The sequence below is a fragment of the Manacus candei genome, unplaced genomic scaffold (assembly GCF_025592945.1).
Source record: "Manacus candei isolate 608988 ecotype Guabito, Panama unplaced genomic scaffold, ASM2559294v1 h1tg000095l, whole genome shotgun sequence".
Classification (NCBI taxonomy): Eukaryota; Metazoa; Chordata; class Aves; order Passeriformes; family Pipridae; genus Manacus; species Manacus candei.
In genome coordinates, this window is record NW_026138143.1 from 413,869 (window position 1) to 428,099 (window position 14,231).

Sequence of the window (14,231 nt, forward strand, 5' to 3'; positions counted from 1 at the left end):
TCTATAAAGCATAGAAGCTGGCTAGGTATTGAACTGCAAAGCATTTTGTCCTTGGAAGCCCAGCACAGCTGTATGAGCACAGCTTGCAACTTCAGACTAGCACAGCTTTCTCTTTTTCCACGTGAGGAGGTGTAACTGGTACACAGGGACCACCAGCCACTGCTTGTAGTGGCTTGACCGCACTAGCAAAGCTTGCCATACAAACCCAGAGGCAGTGCTACCTACAGTGTAAAGCTACAGAATGTACAGAAGACCCAGGCAGTAAGCTAGGGCAGCAGAAAATGGATCCAGCCGTAAGTACACTTACAGCATAGCTTACAAAAGAACTAACCCCCTCAGTTTGACTTAAATAGAAGCCACAGGGCCCATGGGCAGTTGTGGGTGGTGACCCTATGTGAGATAATATGGTAAGGGCAATTAAGGCTATCAGAACCTTCTGGGTCCTCTTAGCAGACTTGCTGATGTCTATTCCTTCTGGGGAACTTCACAATAAACACCAAAAAGAGTTTAAACACATGGAAGTGTGTCTTTAGAAAGCTAGCAATGGCAACACGGTTAGGAACTCTGCAGGCAGGTCCTTCCTGCAATCCACTCAGTAGCTTTCTGAGTTGCTTCAAACCCTGTGTAAAACCATTTGGCCCAAAGCATCTCTGAGATGAGGCTGTTTACTCCGTGCTTTCCACTCATCAATCCTGTGCTCTTCCCACAAGCTCTACCCCACTGACCCTTCAGCTCCAATAGATAAGTTTTATTATGATTTGGTCCTTGGGCACACAGATTTATCGGCTTTCCTATCCCTTTTTCTGTGACCCTCTGAGAAACTTTATCTATAAGCACTTTCCAACTGCATTTCTGGACAGGTACTCCTTTGTTGGGCTTTTTTGGTTTGGTTTATGCAGAGATTCTGCTCATTGGTCTCTACAAAAATCTTGAACAATCTTTCTCTGTGTCATTTAGAAAAGCTTGACTTGTATCATTTCTGTTAGTTCTGTCCCAGCTGGTTTTTTTCTGGATCGAGAATCCCCAGCCTTTGGCTAAATGCCACGCTTGCAGAAAGAGAAACATTTCCAGGTCTTGTTTCCCTCTGGGGAATGGCTTAACCTGTACTCCATCACCCACCTGGCTGCCTCAGGCACAGTGACAGGGTGCCTGCCCCCTACTTACAGTTTTACTGTTTACAGTTTCGCTGCCAAAGGTTAATGAACACACTGTTGTTCCAGGTCTAGAAAATACATGACTCCTTCAACAGTTTCAGCTCTTTCTCCCTTAAACAATTTCCACAGGAATTCCGAGCCCAATAGCTACTTGGCAGGTGCTATCCTCTTTCATTTTCCTTTGCCTAAATCTTGGGCCACGATTCTCCAGCATTTTTTCAGACTGTACAGCAGTTCACTATGCTATAAGCTTCAGAGTACTCTAAAAGGTGTTGTAATCAACTTTTAAAGATTTTCTCTGTGGTAGATGTAAGTAATTAGCTTTTTCTATTCCTCAGCTCCACACATCAGTCGAAAGTTTTCATTGGCACTAAAAAAAGTATTGATTTTCCTCAATACTTTGGAATATAGGCTGCAATATTCATCTCGATATTCAAGGCCCTTGTATGAAGGTTTCTTCTGCCTTCAGGCCAGCAGACTGACTCCAAGGTGAGGCTGCTGGTCACAAACCCTCAAGGTTCACTGTGAGTGGTGGCAGCAGTGTCTCAGCTCAGTCTTGAGCCTCCTGGGGTGGTCACAGCACTCCCATAAAGCTGGCATATGCTGGGAATGTCATACTTTGCACAAGGAGACAAGGCACTGAGATGTTTGGAGGCTGTGAAACACAATGTGTTTTCTGCTGAAGAACAAGTCAATTGCCATTGGTGCACTGTGTACCACACAGCTAAATAAAAGTTATCATCTGCAGGCAATTGTTGCTACCAAAACTGATATAGAACTAGTCACAGAGAAGAAGTGCTTGGAGAACTTTCACCCCAGGGAATGACTAGACCTGGACTACTACTGCTATCCAAATATGCCAAACAACTGAGTTTTGAGCTGTACACTAACTACCCTCTCTTTCTTAGATTTTCTTGCATGAATGGGTAACACAAAGACAGTAGGAACAAGACCTTCCTCCTCTAAAATATGAAAGCTACAGTTACAGCTTTTTGTTTAAACCTGCTGCTGTTAAGCTTGGATTTTCTTAAACCTCAACGGCATTTTAGTGAGCTTCACACTGTCCCAGATGGGATGACAAAATTAGTATGACTTCAATCACTATTTTAGAGATGTACATGAAAGTCAGACTTAAGAAGACACCAAACTGCTGAGTTCAGCTTAGTCTAGCCAAAAGTCTGGTATGACTGGATATACAAAACAGATTATTATGAACCTAAATAACTACTAATAAAAATAGATGACTGCTTGTGATGATGTTAGCTTAATGTAAAAGGTTACTGCCTTCTTTGGATGGAAATTACTGTCTCCTCAGCAGAAAGTAGCTGATGGTTGGTATGATCTTCCATTCTGCAGACTAATCAAGTTCCCTTGAAAACTTTTCAGGGTTTATTGTGCATTGTAATAGAAAAGGAGCTGTTGTTGTGCCTCAGCTGGGAGGAGGTAACTTCCATTAAGTGTGCAATAACTTGTCTGAGAGGTCAGGGAAATGGACTGACGTGATGAGTTAAATAAAAGTGGTGTGGATTGTTTGCTTTTGGACCGGGAAACTTAAATTCCACTTCTCTTGAGTTTTAGGTACCAAAGTAATTTTTTTTGGATCTGGTCCTTGTTCAGAGTTCAGATTTCAGAATCCCACTGGGGAAAGGAGGTAGGTTTGAAAGAAAAGAATCTTATGTCCTCTCATTACACTGTGTTATATACAAAGTATCAGATGTATTTCTCTGCAGAAGGTATTAATCTGGCTTACATATTGTTAAAGTTGCTGAACTGAAAAGGACGCTATGTATGTTTTATTTATTACTTCTCACAGGGATTAGTTATCTTCATAAACTTACATGTTTTGTATATACTAAAAAGTGCATAAGATACTTCATTTCATGAGTCTTCTTCACCTTTGTCCCTCCTAATAACTTCTCATTAAGAGACACATTAGATGCCAAAGAACTGAGCTTTCTTTTTAGTGCTTTCTCCAAAGATTAAGAGTACTGCATGAATTTGAAGTCATATCTAATGATCACATGTGAGGAAGTGCAAGTAAACTCACCCATGGTTTTAGACAATTAGAAGCCAGGCAAGCTTGTTAGACAGCAGTGAGTGGGAGGTAATAGATTCTAAGCTGGTTTGCTTAGTCTCAGCATCACGCTGCCCATAACACTACTACTCCCAATCGGATGTTTTGAGCACAAGCTGAACTTTTGTCCATATTGAATACATTGGAACAGCACATAGAAATGTCACAAAAGTGACTGTACAATACAAATATCAGAATTGGTTCAAGACAGGAGAATAATATGAAAGTTCCAATTTATTGCAAAGACACAACTGATAAAGGCAAAACAATATTTTTTACATCAAAGGAAAGGGGATGCACTGAAAACCATCTGTAAAGTAGAAGGTGCACAGCTAAAGCCATCCTTTCCAGAAAACTAGCCCAGAGTCGTAGATAGTATTTCTAAACTAAGGGTAGTGCCCAAAAGTTCAACATTCACATCTGCATCACAGAACTCTCCAGGTTCTTTTGTAGTCACCCTGTCACGCCTTCCATGATAGGATGTTGGGATTTACAAATTATCCCGTGCTCCTTTGCATCTGTGACTGTGCCATATTCAAGCAGCAAGTGCTTCTTTGATCTTATCTTCTTGAGACAGAGCCCAGTATGATCCAAATGATGGACCTCACATCCTACAGATCCCTGGCTCCTCTCTGGACTTGCTGCATAGTCACATTGCTGCTCATTATTTCCACCAGTGAGCTACATACAACATGGAATCTACTAGCAGTGCATATCCTCTGAGGGACCATGGGTCTGAACCAGAAGGTGGTGAATTGAGTACCTGGGGACTGCCACACAGGAGCAAGACAAAGGAGGGTGGTAGTTATCCTACGCAGGAAATGGTTTTCTCCTCATTTGATTCCCCACTCCATCATGAGCCATCCTTGTCTTTGTAATCAATGTCTGAGCTAACCACAAGCCAGGGAGGAGGTAAGTGCTCAATTTCTGGAGTCACATGCATTGGGGAAGCCTCTAGTGTTCCTAAAGACAAACCTTTTCTTTCATAAAGACATTCCTAGGTAAAGAGGGAGTATCCTCTGCAGGTCTCTCTCCACGTTCTATTCAGACGTACCTCCCTAATCCTGCCTATGTTGTCTCTGTAAATGGAGTTTGTGGATTTGGGTGCTCTTTTCCTATTTGGCACAGCTATGGTCCAGGAGCAGATCTGAAGTATCCCAAAGCCAGCGCTGTTCATTGACTATCAGTCACTCCTCACCTGCAGAGGTGAGGGTGCTGTCTCAGGCAGAACTGTCTCACTGCATTGCCCATGGAAGCAAAGCCCATAATTCATTCCTGACAGGATGCGGACACGCAACACATGGGAGCAAAACAACACATGTACACAAAGGAGACAAATAGGTTAAGCAACACAAAGAACCCAAACTTAATTAAAACTACGTATTTGGAGGCAAAACCATGTCCTTCCTGAATGATTCCATGAATGTCATTCCTGGTCATCCATTTTGCTTCACCTTTTTCTCTCCTTCTGGCAGCAAAATGCTACCAGTTACAGCATCAAAGCTGATAACCTTAAATGGTGGTTTCCAAAGGAGGTGTTCTCCTTCTCTCAGGAATGGTTGTTGTGTCTTTCCCTTTTCTAGGGAACCACCAAAATTGGCAGGAGAGTTCTTCATGCCTTTAGCAGTAATCACTATGGTCACTCCTTTGTTAGCTTAGTACCTGATTCTGGAGCCCCTGATTGTGGAAATAGTGCTTTGAAGTCTAGAGCCAGCAACAGATGGAGTCAGCCAGCACCTCGAAGGGATGAGTGCTGTAGTCTATCAGGGACAATGGAGAGGAATCACTGCTCTAATTCTGTTGAGCTCTTCACCACTGGGACTTGGACAGCAAATGTCCTTCAGTGAGAAGTGTTAGAGCTTGCTTGGCTCAAGCTGATAGAACTGGCTCACAAAGTTTGCTACAGATACAGACAGCCCACATCTCACAGCTCTTGCTTATGCACATTTTGCATTGGAATCCTGCTTTTAAACTTAATTATTAAGTGACCAGTATATCTATATATAGCTGTGTCATGCAAATCTATGTGTTGCTACTCTGGTGCCCTTTACATTGTTAATAATTAGATTCACTTAACAAATGCAGAATTCATGAAATACCCAGGAAGAGCTATTTGTGTGGTAGGGAAAGATTAAAAGGGAAATTCATTTCACATAAGTATTTTTAAATCCTACTTATAGCTCCATGAACCTATTTCTCTTCATATTTAAATTTTACAGTAGAGTACAAGGTACAGAGTTTCTTTTTATATTCAAAGTTTACAGAAGAACAAACATATATTAATATAGAAGCTGTAATGTATTCTGAGTTAAGCTGTCATAAAATCTAAGGCTTTTCATATCATCACTTTTGAAGGTCAGTGCCACAGAGAAAAAGAAGCATCTGTACTGGATCACCATGAACATTTGTAATACATTGCAATAAATACTGCAATATATTTCATTTTTATATGTTTTTGATGAAGAGGCAAAAGCGCATCTTCAACAGTAACTTTTCAAAAATTGCTCATCTGTTTGGAATGGCTGTAAAAGAGATTGAAGCTAAACATTATTCATAGATACATTACACCTCCTCTCTGAGACCACAGCTGAAATGAGAAGAGTTTTCCAATGATATTTCATTTAGAGTATCGATTTTTCTGAGCTTGTCCCACAAAACTATTGCATACGCATTCCAGGCAAGTATGAGAAGATGTAGATTACCCTAGCTGTCTTTCTTTCCTAAGTTGGTTTTAATTCTCCCAACTTTGTTATAAACATTTTGCTCATTTTTTGCTTTAATTTTCTTAGAACTCCTAACAAGGGTGAAGTTTGCTCCCTTGCAGAATTTTTGAAATTAAGACTAATATTTGTTTTTCAGAGGGTGCCTGAATCAATTCAGAAGTGAAGTGTGGAATACTTTTGCCTCCCACTGCAAAACAATGAAAAGTAGCAGTTATTTTACTGTGAAACACTTGTCAACAAATTAGGTTGCTGAGTGCAGCAACCTGGAAAAGTCCAACCAAAAGATTATAAACATGGCAGTAGAGTACTCCATCTGGGTAACTTTGGTCTGTTGAGAAATCTGACCCTGATTTTTTATTTGCAGCTGATTCTCCAGTACTTAAGCTACAGAATTATTTTAGGGTTGCCTGAGGATAGCATGATCTCTGAAGCTTCCTTATCTTCCAGCCAAATGATCTCATCAGGTCACCACAAGACACAGTGACAAAAGGAGCAAGGAGATAGTTTAACCCTGAGGAACAGAAGTCAGTCTGACTCCTGGCACTGTAGTCATCTCCCAGAGTAATGGAACTTCCTGCTTAATCTGTGTTCCCACGTGCCTGGGGGCTGCTGGTAAGAAGAAATCTGCAGGTTTTCAGCAGTTTCTAAAATGAAAAAGTCCAGGGAAAGAAGGAGTATTAGTCACTTCAAGTTATGCTTCTGTCTGCAGGGCACCAGGATACGGAGGCCAGTGTGAGCACTAGCAGGCTGCATGGGCATCTTCTGTGCGCTGTTACCCATTGTGGTGCAGCTTAGTACATGCAGCCAAAAAGGAATAGAGCATTCCCTGATGACTTGTGCAATTCCCCTCTCTGCTGCCTTACAAGGGCTTCCACAAAGTTGCCAATTGCAGCTGTGCCTGTGGATTGCATTCCTTGGGGGTGCTTTTTCCCTCCTGATACAGGACATCAGCATATAAATTCTACCACGAAGTAAGTAGGCTATATGGGGGACCTCTCTCTCGTAGCAGCTGCAAGCCTGACAGAAGAAGCTGAACGTAATGGTCCTTTTTTCTTTTTGGATGAGCAGACCAGAGTCAGTTGAGCCCCTGAAAGAAACACTGTTTTTCCATTCCATAATGACTTATTTATTTCACTGTACCTTGAATTCTGCAAGAACAGCTTATTAACTACAGAATATCATTGCACATGTTCCAGGAGAAACTACATTAACAGTAACATAAAGTAGTTACTATTTTATGAACTCACAATCCTGTATGATCCTATATTAAAATGTGGCAGGTTGAATATTGGATATTATATTTCGATCTACCTTAGATGAATAAAATGAAAATATCAAAAAGGCTGGGTTGTTATAGTTCAGTGAAGTACTGAAGTGGTTTCCCAAACATTTCAAATTATAATGTGAAAACAACACACAGACACATCCACCCCAACCAAATAAAAGTTTCTAATAAAACAGTGCATTTCTGCCTTTTTCTTTGCTCCTCATTTCAGGATTTCCAAAACCAAAGAATCTCATATAATGAATATAAAGATAGTGACCAAGATCTGCAGGTACTTCAAATTTTGGGTGCTTCTATCACCATTAGAACATTTGTTGGGATTTTTTTTTTAACTCCACTGAAAAAATGGTTTTGTGAAAAAAAAAAAAATGCTGTGGAAACATTGCAGGATGTTCTTGCTTGCCAAAACTGGATGGAAAAGAGTGTCAAAATAGCCAACTGGCCCAAAATTTACCTTTTGCAGCTAGTGTATTATTTGTAATGAATACAACCAAGGTTTTAGCCCTGCTCATTTTAAGGCTGAGCCTACTGCATTTAAAGTATGTCACCCACCAAATTAATGTCTTGCCTTCTGTGGTTTTCCGTAAAAACTTTGAAAGACCTAGGATTGATCCCATGTAAAAACTGAAAAAACTTTTCAATCCAATAAAAATATGAAAAGTCTTTCACTCCATATATTGTTTTCAATTTTAGTGGGAAAAAAAAGGAAAATAAATAAAAAAAAGTAAATTCAAACTCTGAGATAGCTACCCTAACAGAAGGAGCTCCTAAATTACCATTCAGTAATAAGAAGTTAACTAAGAGCAATTTTTCTGGTTTTTTTTTTCATTGAAGTTTTGTTTGAAATTGCATAGAAAGTGTAAGCCTAAGTGGAGACAATAAACAGGTAAATATTGAGTAAATTTATTTGAAAGTTTGTATCTTTTCCCACAAATAGCAGCAATAAAGCTTTCAGCAGGGTAAAACTCTCAAGAAACATTCCCTGAAACTATGGCCAAATGGGTCTATTTTTCACTCAAAGTGTGTACCGTGTGGGGGCCATAAACTGCCACAGGGTCACATTTAACTGGGGAACCAAGCTAAATAAAATAAAACCCAAGCAGGTGACTTAGTCTCCAAACTTCCCCACCTCCCTACCCTAACATGAATCTTAGTGGTCTGAAAACTGAGTTGCTTTTGCTTTATAAATAAATAAATCACTTGATTTGACACTCGGTGAATTTAGCTGGAGGCAAAATGAGATCATTTTAATGCTGTTAGTTCTTGCGCTGTTTCTGACAGAAGCCCAAAATCTATCAATAATGGAGTTCAAGAGAGACACTTTCTTCTTAGATCTATAAAGAGCAAATAGGTAGACCATAACTCGAACTCAAAAAATTAAAGGAAACATTCGAACCCATGCAGATGTTAGGTGGGATCTTTTAATCTGTTAATGTCTATTGACACATTCTCATTGTTGTTACACAGCTTCTGGATGGTTTTGTCACTCATGTCACTAAGACAGATATTTTTTCTATGTAGTTTTTTTCTATGCAGTGACCACAGATGACTAATGACTTTTGGATTAGATTTATTAATGTTTTGCACTTGTTTCTGTTACTCTGTGTGTTTGGACAAAGGAAACAGAGTACCCTCAGGTTTTGTGTTTGTTTGCTTGTTTTTCTCCTTTCATCTTGACAGCCAGTATTGAAAAAATAAATAAATAAGGTTTTTTTCAAGATCAAGAAAACAGCTCCTGCAGTGCCTTAAGAAATTATATTCAATACATCATTTATCCAGTTTTACTGAGCACATATTTTCAAAGCTTATGGTGCAAATCTAATGCAACATTTCGATACAAGATTTAGAAAAACATAAAATGCTGGAGTCACAATTTTCTACATATCTACACATCTGTTAGGGTCATAATTATTTAATTAAGCTGACCTGCTTCAAAGGGGCAAATTCTTTTATTCTGAAAAGTCTTTGACTAGCAAAGACTTCAGTTCTCTTACAGCCTAAAATCAGTATCTGAAATGATCACAAATAATCAAACCCTTGTTCTGTTTTAAGAAACTAGAATGATCCCATCCCTTCACATTGCTCCAAAATAAAAAAAATATTGCAAAACATAGAAAACTCAACATCATTTCCAACTAATGGACATTGTTGGTATAACATGTTGTGCTCCTCATCTAAATAGGTCTATTGTAAATATTACACAGCACTAGCATCAATATCAGCACAACCTGAATGCTGATGTTTCTGCAGAGGTTGCTAACTAAGGAGACATTAAAATATACCAGGAGAAGTGCAGCCACTTCTTTGTCTTTCTTACAGGATATTGCAATTCCATTTTCACATCATCCTGAAGATTTTTCTTAGATAGAATCCTCAATAAAAGTTGTAATTACCTTTCAGGAGAACTCAAGAACCACTGACGGGCCCAAAAGAGTAGTTTTTTCTGAAAAGTGGATGGAGAACAGAAAGAAAGCAGATCATGCCAGGTACGGATGATACTTTTCTTTGAGAAGATACTTGTTTTCTGCAGCCAAGTGAAATATGTTAGATCCAATTTGCCTGAACTACGGTAAGGCATTCACGGGAATTCTAAAGTAAAGAAATTGGGAATTAGGAAACCATTTGTAAGATGGTTTGGAAATTTTAAGGGAGAAGTGTGACACTGGAGTAAATAAGGAACTTTCAAAGTAGAGGGATGCTGCATTTAAGCTTTTCCTTAATGACCCTTAAGCGAGGAAAACACTATAAGTCTAATAATGAAATTTCCATAGGTTGCAGACCTGAAAGGCACCACCAGAAAGGAGAAAGAGATGCAGAGAGAGTTTGGAAGAATAAGAGGCACCAATCTGATGTGGTCATTAAAGAAACAGCTAATATTTATCAGACAAAGTCACCCTAATGAGGATAGAGTGTATGAATGCTTCCCTACAAAACCCTGTCAAGAGTTTATCTAGAATTCAAAACACAGTTCTAGTCACAAAGGTTCAAGAGAAGTGAATTCTAAAGGAAGAGCTACACAGTTTGGCCACCAGGATGGGAGGGGAAATAAAGTACCTGTGCTGCAGAGTGAGAACAGCAAGGTGTCTGCCTTGTTGAGGGAACAAAAATCTGCACTAAAAAAAAAAATACACTTTGAGTTCTCAGGTTTTGAAAATTTGGGCTATTCACTAGTTCTCTCTCACATGGATGTGAATTCCCTTTTTTCCTCTAGGGTAGTCCTATCTTACTCTCTGAGAGGGTATCTTAAAAATAATAAGTAAAAAAAAATCAATCAACTTGTCCCTATGATTTTGTGAAGCACAAGCAAGAACATCTTTCCACCTAGTTAGTACTTCAGTGAGCATTTCAATAAGGCTGATCTGCAAAGCCCATTTTCCTGAGAACATATACCTTCACAGTGTAGAACCTCATAGTACAGACTTACTACAAGCAGAATGCGTTAAAATAATACTCTTAAATATTTCATGTGCTCCTTAATCAATGTTTTTCCTTCCTTTTCAAATCCAAGCAATGTCACTTCATTGCAACTTGCTGTCCAACAATGTTGTGACATAAATCTTCATTAATTGATTCCTTATTACAGTAGTAATACCTTAAAGTCTTAATCTAATTCCTAAACTTGGAAAGAGCAAGGTTTCTTTTTAATGAGCTTTCTGATTCCTTAAATTTCTCAGTTATCTGTTGTAGTGGGTTGACCCTGGCCAGGTGCCAGGTACCCACTAAAGCCGCTCTCTCACTCTCCCTCTGCAACTGGACAGAGGAGAGAGTAAAAAAACCAGCTAAGGATTCATGAGTAGAGATAAGAGCTGGGAGAGATCAGTGACTGATTACCTTCACAGGTAAAACAGACTCAAAGTGGGGATAGTACTTAAATTATCACTAACAGGATAAGAGCCAAAGAGTGAGAAATAAAACAGTCTTAAAAACACTTTCCCCCAACCCCTCCTTCCTCCCATGTTCTCCCTCCTCCCCCCCCAGTGGTGCAGGGGGACAGGGAATGGGGGCTGTGGTCAGTTGTTTTTTCTGCCACTGCTCAGGGAGAGGAATCCTTCCCTGCTCCTGTAGGGTCCCTCCCACGGGAGACAGTCCTTGATAGACCTCTCCAGCATCAGTCCATCCCTCGGGCAGCAGTTCTTCCCAAACTGCTGTCCCATGGGTCACTCCTCCATGGGGTGCAGTTCTCCACGAATGAGCTGTACTGATGTGGGTCCCTTGCATGGGCCATAAGTCTTATCCGGGAAAGACCTGCTCCAGCGTGGGCTTCCCTCTCCACAGGCCGCAGGTCTCTGGTAGGACCCCGCTCCATCCTGGGCCTCCCATGGGGTCACAGCCTCCTTCATGCATCCACCTGCTCCATCATGGGCTCCTCCATGGGCTGCAGGTGGGTCTCTGCACCCCAATGGTCCTCCATGGGCTGCAGGGGCACAGCTGCTCCACCATGGTCTGCACCACGGGCTGCAGTGGCCTCAGAGCCTGGAGCACCTCCTACCCCTCCTTCTACACTGACATTGGTGTCTACCTTGTTATTCCCATGTTCTCCCTCCACTCTTCCCTGGCTGGAATTTCTCCTGCGCAACAATCTTCTGTTCTTAAATATGTTATCGCAGAGGTGTTACTATCACTCCTAATTGGCTTGGCCTTGGCCAGCGGAAGGAAATCTGTCCTGGAGGTGGCTGGCATTGGCTCCGTGGGACAGGGGAAGCTTCTAGCAGCTTCCAACAGAAGCCATCCCTGTAGCCCCTCCTGTTACCAAAACCCAGCCACAGAAACCCATCTGTAATGAAATTTTTTTCCCACCGTTAGAGTCCAACCACTCTGACAGCATATATCCAATAAAATTTTTAACTTCATTTGCTGCAAAATTTACCTAGTAATATATCTGAAAACCAAAATCAATCACTTTCATCTCTCACTTTAATAAGCTGTATGTTTAAAGATGTTTATACATGTACATGTTCAAATACAACAAAATATAGAGGAGGACATGGTTATTTTACTTAAAGAAATACTTTTCCCATCTCCTGTTCCTATTTCTCTCTCTCAATGTGTATGTGTACTTTTTCCTCTATCTCATTTCTTGCCTTTAATCTGTGAGGTCGCAGACAGTTTCCACAAAGAGTCATGAATGGTTTTCCTGATATTTCTTGTACTGACTTTATGTTGAAAAATATCCTTCCTTTGTGTCTACAAGAGACAGGCTTCCAAAGCAGCCTCACGGAGTACCAAATGACAATGATTCATGGCAAACATTCCCCAAGATTAATTATAGATTGAAGGAAATGAAGAGAGAAAAATAAAAGCCATAAAATCCACAGAATGCTTTTGAAAGAATCAATGAAATAAATACACCTGCTTGAGAGACAACTCTATGCATCATCTCACCTTCCAGTAGTATGCAAAGCTGTTTTCAGCCCCATCTTGAAATTCCTTAACAAGTTAACAAGGAGCTCTGTTAAATGAGATCCTATTATACAAGATAAAGACCTAAACAAGATTTGTTTCTAAGTGATTCACTATCCATCATCTCACTATTCAAGATTCAGCTTTTGAAAACGTCAGAAGTAACATCACTCAAAAAGGAAAATTCTCAGCTCCTGTCTTGCTCTTCTCATTGCTAATTCTTAATGTGGCTTGCAGTCTGTCAACCAAGTGTAACATATGCAGGCACATATAATGACAACAACTAACTGAATGCTGAATTATCCATTCCTTTTGACCAGTCTAGTCCCATTCCCAAAGTGTGGAGGAAGATCAAATGGCCTCTAGTGGGCTTAGTTTTAGGTCATCTGGATCTGCAGCCCATTTTAATTGACTGCAGGTTGGTGACAAACACCAAATCAAGCTGCTAAACAAAAGATGTGTGGGAAAGACAACATATAATGATGGAGACCTTGGAAAATGCATCATAATTTATTAGGTCACAGAGTCATGCAACACTCATAAAGAAAGAAGGGATGTTATAACAGAAGGTATTGAATTATTCCTTACATGACTTTATGTTGTTATACACTTTTTGTATGACCACAATAAGTGATTTACCTCTCTGTGCCCCTTCTGTAAAACAGGAATAAAAACACGTTTTCTTCTTTATCTTTTGTCTTTCTTCCCTGGAGTGTGAGCTAGTAGGGTATGAATTCTCTCCTTTGAGTATATATAGAGTTGTGCACAGTAAGACTTTTTTGCACTGTGCCACCTGAATAAAATACCTGATAACATTTAATGAACACTGATGTTTTTTGAGTACCCTTGCTACTTTGAAAAGGCTTCTGTAACATTCTAATTTTGAAGGAATAGCAGGATCCTAGTCATTCTAACATTTCAAACTACTCCTGGAGAGAATGTGCAAGATTAAAGTTTATGAAAAAATATCTCCATGCCTTCATACACTTATTGTAGAATCATAGAATGGTTTGGGTTAGAAGGGACTTTAAAGATCTTCTAGTTCCAACCTCCCTGACATGGGTGGCGACACCTTCCAGTGACACCTACTATGTCAACCTCATTCCTGACAGGTGTTTGCATAACCTCTCCTTAAGATTTCTAGCCATGGAGTCTCCACAGCACCCTTTCATTTTCTGTTGGCTCAGCCACGAATGCGCTTAAAAACCTGACACTTGGCTGTGTGGTTGCAGGTTGCCCCAAATATCAGTATTCCTTTCTTCTTCTCTAGGGACATGTTCAAAGTTGCATACAAGACAAATCCTGCATTAACTGACTCTTCTTGCTGCTTATATGGCTGGGATTCTTTTGACAACCATCTGTTGTAAGAATACCTTTTGTATCCTTCCTCTGGTCTCCTGAAGGAATCCCTGGAACTCTTCCCCTCTTCAACTACTGCAATACTATGTTTTGTTTTGCCAACTTCTTCATAGCTGCTTCTGTTTCTATACTTATAGTTTTAGAATTCACCTCTTATTCCTTCAGTTTCTTTCTGAAGAGGAATTATCTCCAACTGCTCCTCTATGTTCTATAACAACCTCATTGGAACAGTTTTA